This window comes from Dasypus novemcinctus, chromosome 15 (genome assembly GCF_030445035.2).
Source record: "Dasypus novemcinctus isolate mDasNov1 chromosome 15, mDasNov1.1.hap2, whole genome shotgun sequence".
NCBI classification, from domain to species: Eukaryota; Metazoa; Chordata; class Mammalia; order Cingulata; family Dasypodidae; genus Dasypus; species Dasypus novemcinctus.
In genome coordinates, this window is record NC_080687.1 from 12991545 (window position 1) to 13008609 (window position 17065).

General features: G+C 40.1%; 1 pseudogene; it reads left to right on the plus strand.

The window, feature by feature from the left end:
* Positions 1–13551: 13551 nt before the first annotated feature.
* On the plus strand, positions 13552–15724 carry LOC101414171 (60 kDa heat shock protein, mitochondrial pseudogene; annotated as a pseudogene).
* The last annotated feature ends 1341 nt before the right edge of the window (positions 15725–17065 follow it).

The following is a 17065-nucleotide window of genomic DNA, read 5'->3' on the forward strand; positions in this document are numbered from 1 at the left end:
AATTAGAAATAATTCATTTATAATACGAATTATTGTACATATTTTGTAACATAAACAAAAAGGCTCTAAAACACAAATGCCAAACTAATGAAAAAAGAAAGACATATTCTAAAAGGGAATTTTGCTTTTCAATGTCCAAATCTTCCTAAATAAAAATACCTGGCAACTTCCCTGATTCTTCTATGTATTAGGGCAAACATAACTATTTGTACACCCCAAAGAGGAGAACTGAAATTTTTCCAAAGTTTCTCAACAAAAATATCAGAGTATGTGTGTGTGTGTGTGATTTTCATTCATTCCCTCTTCAATAAGAATTGTCTTGTCTGAGAGTTTAGGCAGCCTTCTAAAGAGCTCTTTTCATAGGGTGTTAACTTGTCAGCCAAAATTGTGGCGGGAGGTGGGAAGACAGTACAGGCAAGTCGTAATATCTATATTTATTTGTATGACCCTGAAAGTAGACATGAGTTTTGGGGACAGAGAGACCATTATTACTTATCTAGAGCAGTAACTTCACTGGGTTAACTCTATCACCGACATTTACCTTGCTACAAAACAAAAACCAAAAAAGTTGCATAATATCTTCACTCACAGGAAAAAAGCAACCTCAAATCATAAAAAAAGGCAATGAAAACTTCAGGATTACTGTTATTTGCCTTTGAAATGCGTTTGAAGACTGGTGGATCCACTGAGCCACACTCGGTTACACAGGAGGTGTGCGGCAGCAGCTGAGGACAACCTCCCTCTGAGGAGGTGGGGAAGGCGGTGAAGCTGCTGAGGACGGTGGTGAGGTGGAGAGAACTGCGGGAGCATGTACAGAGCCAGAAACAGGGACTGGCTAGTAAATCAGGGCATCGAATACTGTTGTTTCCACTTACAGCAAGCCTTTAGACCCTGCCTTTTAGGGGCTAGCACTAGAGCTCCTGTCCCAAGCCTGCTGATCCCCAGAGTTAGCATTGTGAGTTGTCTTCCTACTGCTGCCCCAGGGCAGCGGCTTTCTGCCCTGTGATGAGCAGAAAGCAGGCTGCCTTACGGGGTGCCCTGATTATCTGGGAGCATCCTTCCTGTACAGCCAGACCAGTTATTTCTCTACGTGATTTACAGTTAAGTGCGGTTCTCGGATCAAGGAGGGCCGACTACACAGCGTCATGAAAACTAACATGGTTTAGTGCCATTTTAATTTCATATAAAACTTACAAATGCTTTGTTTAATCCAATTGCAATTTACAAATCTTACATTTTAAGTTACAGGACTTTATCCCATGAAATTATGATTTAATGATAATATATAAAATACTTAGAAACTCACCTGCCATATAGTGTTTTTATTTATTTATTTATCACATGTAAAACCTCTATAGTTCTCTAGTTTATGAGGTGCTTAAAAAGGCATAAATGAAATACATTATTATATTATTATTTATAATCCATTCCTAGATGTTAGAAAATGTCTATAGTCCATCTTAAACTTTCTTTTCATAAAATGAAAACCATTTACGTTAGATAAACAGCAGTTATCTATGCCTCTGCTTCAATTGCTTTACAAATGCTCTCTTTGGTTACTCTTTTCCTTTTTTTTTTTTTTTTTTTTAGGTTGTTATGCTTGCAAGTGTCCTTAAATGCACATATATTAGGTAGAACATTTTCATAATGGGCAATCATGGACTTTTGAACTTTTGTAATAAAGTTTGGCTTTTCTTTTCCAAGATCTAAACCATATCTTGTTAGCTTCTTCCTCTTCCTGTTTCTCTTTTTCTTCTTCTTCTTTGTTAAATTATTTCCAAACAGTAATTTCCTGTTATATTTTAATATTAGGTAAGCCGCATAATCATTTGTATGAAGAGCATGGTAAAGTGTAAATTTGTTTGTAATTTAGTCATTATACCATATTAATCAGAAAATGTTTGTAAAAGATATAAACAATGGAAACTTAGTGTTCAGTTAATTTTTTTGTAGGATTGGTGGCCAGGGCAGAAATGATAACTTTTTTTTTTTCAGGGAGCAGCTTAGAAAATTCCTTAAACTGAAGAAACACATTTGAGTGTTTGACAGGTGTACATCAGCATTTAGGCTTGTAAATCATTTTATAATTTTATTTTGAAGGGCATATTATGAAATTCTTTGACTCTATTATTTTAAAACTTGACCACTGACCTCTCCAATTTCTCACTCCACCAACCTCTCTTTACTCCCTATTATTTCCCATCTTAGTCAGTCTAAAGTTCATGATATCCTAAACTCTTTTGCACATGTTTATTGCAATTGCCTGGGGAGAAAACAGCTATGACTAAACCAGAAGTGCGTGAGGCTGCCCTTGACACGTGTCTCTGCCCTATCCCTCACAGTATGCCCATCACCAAATTCTGTCATCTACCACTTACCCAGTACTTAAATGTACTGTAATTCTCTCCAGTTCCATAGTTACTAGTCAAGTCTTTGTGATTGACAGTTGATCCTCATTATTCATGAATTCGGTGTTTACAAATTCACCTACTCACTAAAAGTTATTTGTAAGCCCCAGAACAGTACTTACAGTGTTTTCAGGGCCATTCATGGTATGTGCAGAGCAGTGACAAATTTAAGGTATCTGATACCCACATTCTCTGATGAGGTCAAATAAGGCAACCTTGCCTTCTTGTTTCAACCACTCACAGTATGGTACTACTTGCAGTATCTGTAGTACCATGTTTTTCACATGTTGTCTTTTTTGTTGGTAATTTCACAGTGTAAAACGTTCCCCACATGTAGTGCTGAAGTGCTGTCTAGTGTTCCTAAGCACAAAAAAGCAGTGATGTGCTTTACAGAGGAAATACGTGTATTAGATAAGCATTGTTCAGGCATGAGTTGTAGTGCTGTTGGCTGTGAGTTCAATGTTAATGAATCAACAAATATATATATATGAAATAAAGTGCCTTCAAACAGAAGCACACTTAAAGTTATATATTGATTGGTTGATGAAAATGTTATAACTAGGGAAACTAAAGCTAAATTTCCTCTAGGAGCAATAGTTCAGTATTTGCTAATTCAGTGCTGATGTTGACTTTATAGAACATGACTACCATGAATAATTAGAAGAGACTGATTCTAAACTCCTTCTCCACATCCTCTCCTGCTTCCTCTAGTCTGTTCTGCTCACTGCAGACAGGTGCTATTTTAGAGACAGGTATCTGACCACGTTACCCCAGTGCCTAACACCCTCCATGCTGCCTTCACTCTTAGGATAAAGGCCCATTCCTCCTGAAGGCCAAGGGTGGCGTGGCCCGTGCCCAGCTCTCAAGGCTCGTCTAAGCTTGATGAGCTGAGATGAGCTCCCCCCTTTCAGTTGCCAGCACTCACTATCCTCCCACCACAGGGTTTTGCACATGATGTTCCTGGAATGCTCTTGCCTACTCTTCCCTAGTTACCGCCTCCTTCTCCTTTAGCCTCCAGCTCCACACACCAGTTCCTCTTTCTCAGAGACGCCTTCACCCTTCTGTTCCATTCTGTCACACTACCATGGCCTCCCTTCTATAGTACTCACTCACTCATTTGCTCACTCATTTGTTCACTGCCTCTCTCCCTCTCTGTATTGGAAGCCTTATGAAAATAGAGACAATGTCAATTTTTGTACTGACACCTAATTGTGGCTCAGGGAATATATGTAATGTATGGGTGAGCGGATGAATGATGCATGCCTAAATATAGATACAGACCCCAAGGAAAACAAGTTGCCAAAGACAGACAGCATCTGCCTGGGTCACCCCATAAGTTTAAAGTCAAATGTTGGCATACTAATGTAGGAACTACTGCGAGATAAACGCTGCTGTCAGAATTCCTATTCTTGTTTTGCTGTGAATGGCACAGCTCACCCCAGGGCTCTCTGACTGAAGTAAGGACAGGAGCTAGCAGACAACTGAATAATATTGTTAGCATCAGGATTCCCAAACAGTTGACAAGGGAGAAAAAGTGACATGGAATCATGTCTCCATTCTACAGATATTCAACCAACTGTCTGATGGGTTCAGGCAGGTCTCCCTGCCCAGAACCACTGAATGTCAGTAGTGTCTGGGCAGCTGACTGCTAACATCCACCATCCATCCCTGCCCTGCAGTGTCCTGGTAATGCTTCTCAGCTCTTATGAAAACCGAGTCTGGGCTGCACGCAGAGGCTGTGAATGCTGTGTTCTATTCCATTATTCCGCTTCTACCAAGGGATGCCCAGCTGTCGACTAAAGAGGAGAAATCATTCTTTTATAGTGTGTAAAGCTCACGTGCTATGTTCTTTTTTGTCTTTCCCACTTGACACAGGGTGAAAAATACTTGCAAAAGAAGTTTTCTAGAGAAGATTCGGATGCTGGAAGGTAGCAAAATCAAACAATTTGATTCTCTCGGTAGCATTTTTGAAAGCAGGTGAGGAAGTTCTGTTGCTCCTTATGTTTAAGAACAGTTCTCCTTGCTTTCTCCCCACTTTCATCTCCCAAGTATTTCCATACTTTCCCTATTTTTTCCAGGTTCATTAAGTACTTACTATTAATTAAGTTTTTCTTTCTCAAAGCAGCGGCAAATGTTGGGAGGTAAAGCAAGACCTTGAGAAGGTGGCATGTTCTCTGGGTCACCGAGCCTGCCCCTGGGAACGACTTGGGCATCCACAGGGTGCTCTGGTACACCAGGACAATCACATGTACAAGACAAAAAAGCTAACCAAACTTCCACATCCAGGAAAAGAGACGAATTTATTCCAAGGCTCCCTTCCCCATCTCATTTTTTACCCCCCTTTTCAGCAAAACTCCTAAAAAGAGTTGTGTTGTACACACACACTCCACTTTCTCTTCCCTAATTCTCCCCCAAACTTCCTGCAGTCAGAGTCCCACCTTGTGAAATATGATGTTCAGTTCTCAGTTCTAATAATTATTTGACCTATTCTCAGCATTGGGCACACCTTCCCCTTCTTCAGTATTTTCTTCACACTCTTTGCTTGCCTTCAATTTCCCTGGCCACTCAGGCTCCTTTCTAGTTTCTTCCCTTCTCCTAGTTCTCTCTCTGTTGGTTTGCTCCCTGGCTTAGTACTTGAATCTCTTCACTTATCTGTCTACACTCATGCCTTTAGGATACTCATCAACTTTCCTGGCTTTAAATATCATCCATACATGGACACTTTCCAAATTTACATCTCCTGCCTGGATCTCTTCTTTGAACTGCAGGCTAATAGCCGACCACCGTGTGTATGCCAGCCAGGCTTTCTAACTTACCATGCCCAACGGGGCAATTACACTTTCCTTCCATACTGCTGCCCAATCCCCTCTCCTTGCCCCCACTCCCTATCTTCCCCCAATTTTCCCTTAAGCCAAAGGAGAATTCTGGGGATCATTGTTAATTCCTTTGCCTCATATCCCACAACCAATGTGTCAGAAAACCCAGTATTTTCTACCTTCAATATAAATTCAGGTTTGGATCACTACTCAAGCCTCTACTGTCCCTGCACTGACTCAAGCCACTGTCAGCTCTGCTGGTTCACTGCAATTGCTCTTAACAGGTCTCACTGCTTCCACCCTTCCCCATACAATCTTTTCTCAACACATTAGATCATGACACCTTCCAGTGACTTCTCCTCTCGGAAGAAGGCAAGATCCTTTCAATGACCTGCAACACCCCACACAATCTGTCTGCGTGCACACGTGCGCGCGCACACACACACACAACCAGTCGGAGATGCCTTCTTATGGCATTCTCTCCTAATGTCTGGTAATTAGACAAGTTTCAATGCCTGATTGTAAAAGATTATGCTTCCATTTCACTTTCAACGCTTTTAAGAAAAGCTTTATCTTCTTCACCATCTCCCTTGCTGTTATTCTAACAAACTGCATTAAGCTTACGTACACAAACTTTGCTTTCATATATGTGGGTGCATTAAGCTTAGAAACACTAATTTTATTTTAACTTTGAAATTTTAACACATAGCTATTGTAGACCAGAGAATCTGATAATTTCCCCTGTAGATTTTTGCACAAATGTTTGGATGAGCAGGGGAAAGCAGCTCCTCCTTCTTAGCTGACACTGTGGGTGCAGGAGCACAGGCAACTGCACTTCAGATGAAAAGGATTAGTTTCTTCCAGCATCTGCACTGGTTCCCTTCTTGCACTGCCTGGGAGAAGAAAATCATCAGTATTCGCTCTTGCAGTTGATGCCTTATCTCCATTGTTCCTTAAATCTGATGGCATTGAGAGAAGAACGTGCCAAGTGCTAGATATAACAGAAGGCTTACAGGAATTAAATTTGTATTGACATTTTAAATCCCTGTACCCAAACGCTCTCCAGAGATAGATGAATCTCAATTGCCCAACAAAATCTGGGTATTCTTAACAGAAAGTACCATGTCCCTTCTCAATAAAGATGGCAGACTTTTGTTCTTGGTTTTTACTGAGGCCTCGAGTTTTGCATAGGCTTTCTCTGAATCTGAAGTATTTGCATAGGGATTATGATGGAGAAGAATCGATCTACAGACTATGTTGAATACCCACTAAATTTTGAATACTTTATTAAGTATTAAGGAAAGAGTAAAAAGCAACTGATGACATAGTCTGGTTAAAGAGGCCCAAATGTATAATGAAAAACATTTAGGGAGCAGCAAATTTATACATACAGGGAAATTTAAAGTAAATGAATGGAATGAATAATTAATACTTATGTATTTGACATCTACTGAGTACTGAGCACTGACAGTACCAAGTACTGGTGAAGATGCAGAGCAACAAGAGGTCTTATACAATCATTTTTGGAAAATTTGTCATATCTAATCACTTTAAACAAACACCTACTCTGTGACTCAGAACTTCCACTTCTAGCTATTTACCCAAGAGAAACTAAAATATATGCCCACCAAAGACTTGCGTAATAGTTATTTTAGAAACTTTATTCATAAAAGTCCCAAACTGGTGACAACCCAATTGTCCATCAATGTAAGAATAAGTGAAAGAAAATTAGGTATATTCATAGAATGGAATATTACTCAGCACTAAAAAGTTATTAACTATTGATACACACAAAATATGGGTGAATCTCAAAAACATTATGTTCATGGAAAGAAGCCAAGTACTACTGGATACATACTGTATGATTCAATTTATATAAATTTTCAGACAGGGAAAATTAATCTATAATGATAGATTAATACAGTGATAGATTTCCATGGAAGTATTGACTGGAAGATTTCAGAGGGATCTTTCAGGTGTAAAGGAAATATTTTCTATCTTGATTTGGAAAGCAGATACAAAGGTAAAGACCTTCATGAAAACTCATCATACTGTGTATCATTTTATCATATGCAAAATGAATCTCAAGAAAAGAAACAAAAATATAAACACAATAGAAATGTATGAAAAGAGAGTTCATACAACAAAAGATTAATCTCCCAAACAGATGAAGTGTTTCCAGAAATCAACAAGAAAAAGAGCACAAAACAATAGAAAAACTAGCAAAGTATAAATAAACAGTTTACAGAAAAGGAACTACAAATGGCTCTTAAGCATATGAAAATATTCTCAAATTCACTCACAATTAGAAATGAAAATTTAAAGCATATGGAGAGGATAACTCTCATATATCATAATTGGCAACCCTTTCTTGGTTGAAGATGTGAGAAAAGACTTATGGCAGTTAATTTGGCAATATTTATTAGAAATGCAAGTATGTATAGCCTTGGACTCAGCAATTCCATTTCCAGGAATTTATCTCCCACCCCACCCCCAAATTATTTGCCTATATCTCAACTTAGGGACTTCAGAATTATTTAGAATAGTAAATATTTAGAAATAACAATACCATGTGTGGTATATTCACACTCTGAAATACTATCTATTCAGCTGTAAAAAGGAATGAGGAAGTTCTCTGTATACCAAGAGGGAACTCTCTCTAAGATATATAAACAGAAAAAAGCAAATCCAGAACATTACATACAAAATGCAGCCTGTTGGGGAAAAATGGACAAGGATAATAAAATCTATAATCAAGGAGATGCACTCAAGCAGTTGAGCACCTGCCTCCCAGATGGGAGGTCCTGGGTTCAGTTCCCGGTGCCTCCTGAAAACAACAATAACAACAAGCAAAACAAATAACAAAACCAACTCAGGGTAGCTGATATGGCTCAGTAGTTGAGTGCTGGCTTTCCACATACAAGATTCTGGGTACAATCCCCAGCCCTGTTACCCCTCCCCCCCAAAAAAAGGAATACATAATCACATTTACTTATAAAGGACCTCTGCAAAATTACATAAGATACTAATTCTAGTAATTTTCAGTAAGAAATGGAGGTAAGGAACCAGTAAGACAGGGGACAAGGAAGGTTGACTGTTAACTTTCTACCTCTACATACTTTTTAAATTTCAAACCATGTACATGTGTTACCTATTAGAAATTTAAGGAATAAAAAAGAAGAAATGCAAATGAGTGAATGGATTCTGGAAAGCAGAGAGCCAAATGCACCACAGTTTATGGCTGAATGAGCGAAAGTAGAATTCTAATCTCACTCTTCTGACTACTTTGAGACAATTCAACCCTTCACTTTCCTCTTCGCGTAGTCCTTGGAAACCTACTCTGAGCCAAACAGCAGTCTCCCTGCCTGGCAGGAGGCAGGGGTCCCTTATGCCAATTGGGCCAGCCTCAGGAGCAGGAATGGAGGTGCAAAGAGAAGCTGTTCAAGCAGGAGGGACACGGCGTAGGGGTACTGGTATTGTGACGGTTTTTGAAAGCAGCTGTAATTTGTCACACAAACTCCAGAGCCCTTCAAATCCCTGGAAATGCCAGCGTATGGGGTTAATCCCATCACAGCCTAAAGCCCCTTTGACGTGGTGTCATCTAAGAGGTGAGGAAACAGAGAAGGCTAGACTGCATGGGTATTTTTTAAACTCCATCTTTCAGCCTATAAGGAAATCAAACAAAAAACCATGAACTTTCCTGAGAATGCTGGTCTCTTTATCCACAGCAGCCTTAGGAAAGGCAAGTTCATAAAATGATCCCAATCTTTGAAATTTGGAAAGTGTTGCACTTGGATTTCTAGTATGGTCCCACAGTGAGCTGGGGGATCTGCAAAAGGAAGATTCTCTTGATTAAAATCATCAAGTTTTGAACCTGTGCAGTTTATTCCTTTGGTATTAGGAAAGGAACTAGTGATAAAGATTTTACTATCCACACCATAAAATTTCCAAGGGTATTCTGGGAAGCCAGAGGACAGAAAGGACAGTTATCATTTAGTTCAACTATGGGGAAAGGACAGTTGAAAGAGTTATATATAAGACATGCTTATAGGCCAACATTATTTTAGAAGAAGCATCTTGCTGATAATGTCTTAATAATATCTATTTTATTTTATATTGAGCAGTCTCTAAAGTGGGAGGAGCGTTTTTACTTTATCTTGCAACTTGATTTTTATTCTTCACAATAATTTCCTGTGTTTGATTTAATCACAGGGTGACGTCAACAAACCAAATGTCCCCAACTAAGCAGGCCTGTGAGATTGCCTTCCGAAACAAATGTGGTGATCTAAGTCTCGCACGTAAGTGACGTACTGTGAAGTGGGTCAAGGCACTGAGACTCCATCTACTAACAAGATGGATGAGCCCTTCAAAGTAAAGTGGTTCTAATGGGGAAAGGGGGCTGAATTAGATTTGTGAAATCAGTGCATCTGGCCTAAAACAGAGGCAGTTTGAATGACAGTAATTCCTGGTCACCCAACTCTAAATGATAAAATCCTAATGTTTTCAAGATCCTCTGATTCCCCAAAAATACCATTTTAAAAGTAAAAGTGATGTTTGGTTTCAAGTCAGTTTTACCCAAAGAAAACGTGCATACCCTTTTATAAATGTTAATATAGCCCAGCCAGATGTTAGAACTTTTAAAGTATTTGAACTTCCCTTTTTTTTCAATAAGAAATCCTTCCAAGAACTGCCAAGATGGGAGACTTGGGTCCTATGAAGCTCCCATCAGAGGTGAATGCCTAATGCTATGCTGAGACTTCTGAGCTCTAAAACCATGAATCAATACATTCCTGTTGTTTAAGGCATACCTTTGTGTGATATTTGTCACGGCAACCTGGCAAACAAGACCTCCACCAACCAGCTGCCTGCACCCACATGCTCTGTTGTTTCAGGCATCATCAAGACATTGCTTCTCCCAAAAGACTACGGCGTTTTGGGGCTGGTGACCAGCCACCCTTGGTCTTTGGCTTTTCCATCACAGAGCAATGTACATGGTACTGTCTTCTCCTTCATCATGCCGGTTCCCTTGACTTCTAGCTTCTGGCTCTTCCCTTGGCTTTTTTTCTTGCTGTAACTTTCCTGTAAGGCCTTTAGTAATAGGATTAGTAGGCCATGGCATCGGCTTTGCCACTATATTTTATTCAGAACTGGGCCACTTCTCATTCCTAATTAACCTAATTCAGCTGGTCCACACCTTAACTGAAGTAATTTCATTTAAAAGGGTCATATTTACAAGGGTTCCTACACACACAGGAAGGGGTTAAGTTTGAGAACATGTTTTGGGGGGGTATAGAGCTCCAAATCACCACATCTGCCTTTTCATCTTTTACCACAGATTAATTTTCCCTGGCCCTCTGTTCAGCCAGTCCTTCTGCTTGTGCCATTGTTTCCATCTGCTCTTGCCTACTCAAGAGTATCACTCCAACAATGTTCTCTGATAGTTCCTATTTCATCCTTTCTTTGTACTGGATTATTCTCACCAGTATATAGCAAGGTGTTATTTCTTTCATCTTAAAAAGGAGAATTTTATCTTGGTCACACATTACTAATGAGATTGTCCTTCAATTTCTTTGCACTCCTTTGCAGCAACAGTTCCAGATAAAATTAGCTATTATCCATTGCCTCCAATTCCTCCATTTCATTAAGCCTTTCAATCCCACTGCCCCACTGACTCAGCTCTCACCAAGGTTGCCAGTGACCACCATGTTGCTAAATCTAATTGTCAATTCTCAGTCATCCCCTAATTGATCTATCAGCAGCTTGTGACATGTAGGTTGCTTCCTCCTCCTTGATACACTTTCTTTACCTAGTCGCCAGGATATCACATCCTCTTGGTTTTCTTCGGATTTCACAGGTCACTCCTTTTCTAAGTATGGTTGACTTTCTCCTTTTCTCCCCAATTTCTTAATATTGGAATGCCCCAAGGCTCCACTCTCAAGTCTTTTCTTTTCTCTGTATCTACTTACTCCATTATAATCTCATACAATCTCATGGTTTTAAACACCATCTATATGTTGATGACTCTCAAATTTATATGTCCAGTCCACACGTCTTTCTTGCAGCCCAAATTCACATCTCTAAGAGCCCAAACAACATCTCCACTTAGTTTTCTATTAATAGACATTTCAAACGTAGTATGCTCAATATTGAACTCTTGGCTTGCTCTACCACCAAGTCTGCTCCATATGCAGTCTTGCCCATTTCAGTGATGTAAACTCCCCCAAATCCTCAGAGTCATTCTTAATTCCTCTTTTTCCCCTGTACATGATATGTAGTCATTATTAGGCTGCTGAATTGGCTTTGTCATTTTACCATTTTCAGAACCTGGCCACTTTACTCACTCCACTGTTGCCATCTGGTCAGAACCACCATTAACTGTATGCACTACTGCAACAGCCTCCTAACAAGCCTTCCTGCTTCTCTTCTTGCCCTTACACAGCAGCCAAAGTTATCTATTCAAAGCTACATGAGAACATACCAGCAATCTGCTCAGAATTTTGCACTGGCTATCCATTACACTCAAGGTAAAAGCCAGGTCCTTACAACAACTGACAAAGCCCTATTTAATCTGGACCCTGCTACTTTCCTGATATCATCTGTGGTGTTTTGGAACTGTATATATCCCAGAAAAACATGTCCTTAAAGTTAATCCATTCCTGTGGGTGTGACCCCATTGTAAGTAGGACCTTTTGATGAGATTTCTTCAGTTAGGAGTAGCCCACCTCAATCAAGATGGGACTTAATCCTATCACTGAAGTTCTTTATAATATAATGAAATTCAGAAAGAGAGTGAAAACCTCAGATGGAGCAGTGAGAAGCAGAACATCAATGGAACCTGGAAGAGAAGGAAGAGACCAGAAGTTGCAACCTTGTGCCTTGCTATGTGACAAACAAGCACACAGTCTTCAGGGAGAAAGCATCACCTTGATTTGAACTTTCTTTTAGCCTCAAAACCATAAGCTAATAAATTTACATTGTTTAAGTCAGACAGTTTCATGGTATTTGCTTGAGCAGCCTAGGAAATGAAACTATCATCCCTGGGTGGTCTTCTTCACTCATTCCACCCTACCTTCTGTGCTCTTCTTGTACTCCACCAGGACTGCTCCTGCCTTAATTAAGGCCTTCAGTCTGGCTGGTCCCTCCCCCAATCCCTCAGATAGCTTCATGGCTACCTCTTTACTTTCTTCAAGGCTCTGCCTAAATACCACCTTGTCAATAAAGCTCACTCTGACTGCTCAATTGCTATACCACCCCTAATTCTGTACCCATATAATTTTACTTTTGTCCAAAGTTCTGTATCACCTTCTTCCTGCTGTATGATCAAATCTGTCTTCATTCCTAGAATTTAAATTCCATGAGAGCAAAGATTTGAATTTTCTTCACTGATTTATTCCAAGCATCTAGAAGAATACCCAGTACATAGTAACATAGTAGGCACTAAATAAAAATTTTCTTGAATGAGTGAATGAGCAGTCTAAGCTTAATTGTATGTGCTCAAAGATACCCATTCCTTCTTTGATCCCTTCTACATGAATTATCTATATATTTAAAAGGAACCAATATCTATTTAGTAAATACTCTGTGCTGCGACTTCTGTTAAGCACTTGACCTTCTTTATTGCATTGAGTTTTTGGAGTCACCCTGTGGGGACAGTTTTAAACACTTGAATGAAACAATAACAGAAAGACGTCACATTTCACAGAAGACCCAGCTCAACCACAGGCCCATGTAAACGGGAGCTATTGCCCATGCACAGCATCAGCAAGGGCCTAACGGGGTCAAAATAGCAAGAGCAACATAGACCCTAGCCAGGTTACATCCTGCAGGGCAGTGGTTCCCATCCCTGGTTGCATATCAGAACCCCTGGCAGAGCTTCCAAAAGTGCATACTGATGCCCAGCCCCACCAAAACAGCCGTTGTAGACCCAGGTAGGGATCTTTTCTAAAGGCTCCTTAAGTGGGCCTGCAAACCACTTCCTCCCTACTCCCGCACCCATACCTCACTCTTCCCCCGCCTCGGTCTCTGGTGTCTTCACCTCTGCCTGGCGCATGTGGCCCTTGTGGCAGAATCTGGACGAGGCCTCAACTTGTCACTGGAATGTCCATCAGGCTGCACGCTTAACCAACTCCCCCATGTTTTGCTCTTTCAGATGGGTATGCGTTTTCTCAAACAGAGGGAGCTGTGATTACTCAGGAAGAACTAGTCCGTTCTTTCTATACTGAAATCAAAAGAAAGAAGTACGATACTTCCTCTTTGTTCTGACGCTGACTTGCCGGGTTGGGATCTCTGTGTCCTGTGACCTCACATCCTTGACGGAGGCTGGCAGAATGACCCGCACTCCTGAATGCTGCGCTTTGGCTTCAGCCCACCCGTTCGTCAGGTACACACTCACTGACTCGTATACACCCTTGGGTATACCTAATGGGGAAAACCTGTTTCCTTTTTCTTATTCTTAATTTGTCTTTGATCTTTTACTGAACGTTTTAGCTATGAGATAAGTTATCAGTTCTGACTGGAGAATAAAATTAAAAGCATTATGTTTTGTCAAAATTTAAACTTTGGTACAAGTTGTGCTGGGGGGGGAAGTAAAATGTTTCAAGTTGCACAATAGACCTACCATGTCTAATAGGAAAAAGGATCTCTTTTTTTTTCAATTAAAAATTTCTTCAAATATACAGAAATAACATGCAAAAAGAGGTTAGCCTACCTTTTATTCCAATTAAAAAAGAGTTCACCCTCACTGGCCGCTGACGGCCTTCCTCGCTGCTGGTACACCTGGCCACCGCCCTGCATCAAGGCTTCGACTACCTGCAGTCTTTCACCAGGTGAGGCCTGTGTCCAGGGCACTGGCCCCTCCTCCCACTCAGGCTTATGCCAAAGATGTAAAACTCGGTGCCAATGCCCGAGCCTTAACTCTTCAAGGTGTAGACCTTTTAGCAGATGCGGTAGCCATTAATGTGGGGCCAAAGGGAAGAACAGTGATGATTGAATAGAGTTGGGGAAGCCCCAAAGTAAAAAAAAAAGTGGTGTGACTGTCGCAAAGTCAATTGATCTGAAAGATAAATGTAAAACTATTGGAGCTGAACTTGTTCCGGATGTTACCAATAAAGCAAATGAGGAGGCAAGGGATGGCATTACCACTGCTACTGTACTAGCACACTCTACTGCTAAGGAAGGCTTGGAGAAGATTAGCAAAGGTGCTAATCCAGGGGAAATCAGGAGAGGTGTGATGTTAACTATTGGTAGTGTAATTGCTGAACTTAAGAAGCAGTCTAAACCTGTGATAACCCCTGAAGAAACTGCTCAGGTTGCTACAATTTCTGCAAACAGAAACAAAGAAATTGGCAACATCATTTCTGTTGCAGTGAAAAAGGGAGAAAGAGTGTCATCACAGTAAAGGATGAAAAAACATTGAATGATGAATTAGAAATCATTGAAGGCAGGAAGTTTGAATAGGATTGAATTTTCTCCATACATCAAAAGATCAGAAATGTGAATTCCAGGATGCCTATGTTCTCTTTAATGAGAAGAAAATTTCTAGCACCCAATCCATTATACCTGCTCTTGAAATTGCCAGTGCTCACCATAAGCCCTGGTCATAACTGGCCGTAATTGCTGACGATATTGATGGAGAAGCGCTAAGTACACTTGTTTTGAATAGACTGAAAGTTGGTCTTCAGGTTGTAGCACAGCTCCAGGTTTTGGCAACAATAGAAAGAACCAGCTTAAAGGCATGGCTATTGCTCCTGGTGGTACAGTGTTTGGAGAAGAGGGCTGGAATCTGAACCATGAAGATGTGCAGCCTCACAATTTGGGAAAAGTTGGAGAGGTCATTGTGACCAAAGATGATGCCATGCTCTTGAAAGGAAAAGGTGATAGGGCTCAAATTGAAAAATATATTCAAGAAATTATTGAGTAGTTAGATATCACAACTAGAGAATATGAAAAGGAAAAACTTAATGAACTTTTAGCAAATCTTTCAGATGGAGTAGCTGTGGTAGAACAAGTGATGTGGAAGTGAGTGAAAAGAAAGGCAGAGTTACAGATGCACTCAATGCTACATGAACTGCTGTGGAAGAAGGCATTGTTCTGTGAGGTGGTTATGCTCTGCTTTGATGCATTCCAACCCTGGACTCATGATTCAACTAATGAAGATAAAAAATTGGTAAAGAAATTATTAAAAGAAATTCCTGCAATGACCACTGCTAAGAATGCAGGTGTGGAAGGATAATTGATAGTAGAGAAAATTTTATGCAAAGTTCCTCCGAAGTTGGTTATGAAGTTATGCTTGGGGATTTTGTGAGTATGGTGGAAAAAGGAATCATTGATCCAGCCAAGGTTGTAAGAACTGCTTTATTGGATGCCGCTAGGGTGGCATTTCTGTTAACCACAAGACAAGTTGTAATCACAGATATTCCTAAAGAAGAGAAGGATGCGGGAATGGGCAGAATGAGCGGAATGGGTAGAATAGGTGGTGGTATGGGAGGTGGCATGTTCTAGTTCCTAGAGGAGTGCTTTACCATTATTAATGAACTGTGATGAGCAGCTCAAGGCAGTGTTTCTTACCAGTAACAAAGTCATTTTAAGAAAATGACAGAAGAAAAGGCTGGTTGATGTCAGAAAATCACTATAACCATTAGTTACTGGTTTTAGTTGACACTATATAATGATTTACTGCTGTCACTGTCCATGCCTGCAGATAATTTATTTTGTATTTTTGAATAAAAATACATTTGTATATTCCTGATACTGGGTACAAGAGTCATGTACCTGTGTACTGCTTTCAAATTAAATCACTGAGGAATTTTTACTGATTTTGTTAAAATCAGCATTTTAGTGCTTGTCATCACTAGACAAGAAGTTAAGAAGCAGCATTTTTGTGGAGGGTAAGAATAATTGTATTCAGAGTAGAGAAATATCCAGTTATACGATAAACCATTGTGTAATAAAAATTTGTTCAGAGTTAAAAAAAAAAAAGTTCAAATATACAGAAAATAACATTAAAAAAAAAAAAGAATTAAACTAACTTTTTCCAAGTAATAGGAAAGAAATTACCCAGAAACTGTCTATGTTGAAAATTTGCAGATGAAGGGCACTAAACAGCATATAAATATTCTTCTAAGTAGGAAGTCCTCTCACTTTGAGTAACATTTTGTTAGTATGAAATCTGGACAATATTCTTTATTTCAATGAGCTCACATAATGAGTGTAGCATATATAAAGCTCAGGTCTCAGAAGCAGGTGTACAAGAATTTACACATCTTACTTTACATAAATCAGATTAATCTCCATTTTGATCTGCCACAAAAGGAATAGTGGGAAGCTCAACCATAGGGCTCTGCCTCAGGCTTCTCTCAGCCCTCCAGGGTCTCATACAGTGCTATGCATTGGAGAACCCTCCACCCATCTGTCATCTGTCCGCACAGGTCACTACTAAGACACAGGGTCCCTGTCAGCCTGGGAACCTGGTGAGGCTTCTAGTGTCATGCATGGGAAACTGGAGCCTTTGGGGATACTGCACGTCCTCACAACCATGGTCTAACATCCCCAGGAAAGCCATTCCTTTCCTGGAGCACGTCGCCTTCCCAGGGCACTTCCAAGGAACAAAGAGATGTCTTTTAAATCCCTCCTGTAATCTAGAGTAAAATCCCTTTTCTCACACCTGTTCTACTTAGTGAGATTGTAGAAGCAAAGACCAGGAATTCCTTAAGGTTGCCTCTATTTTCTGCCCTGCCAAATGCCTTCTCTGAGAAAATAAACAAAAAGTCTGATACTTATTTGAATGAAGATAACCAATAAGGAAAACATTGGGAGGAAAACCAGATCTAAGTCAACACCTCA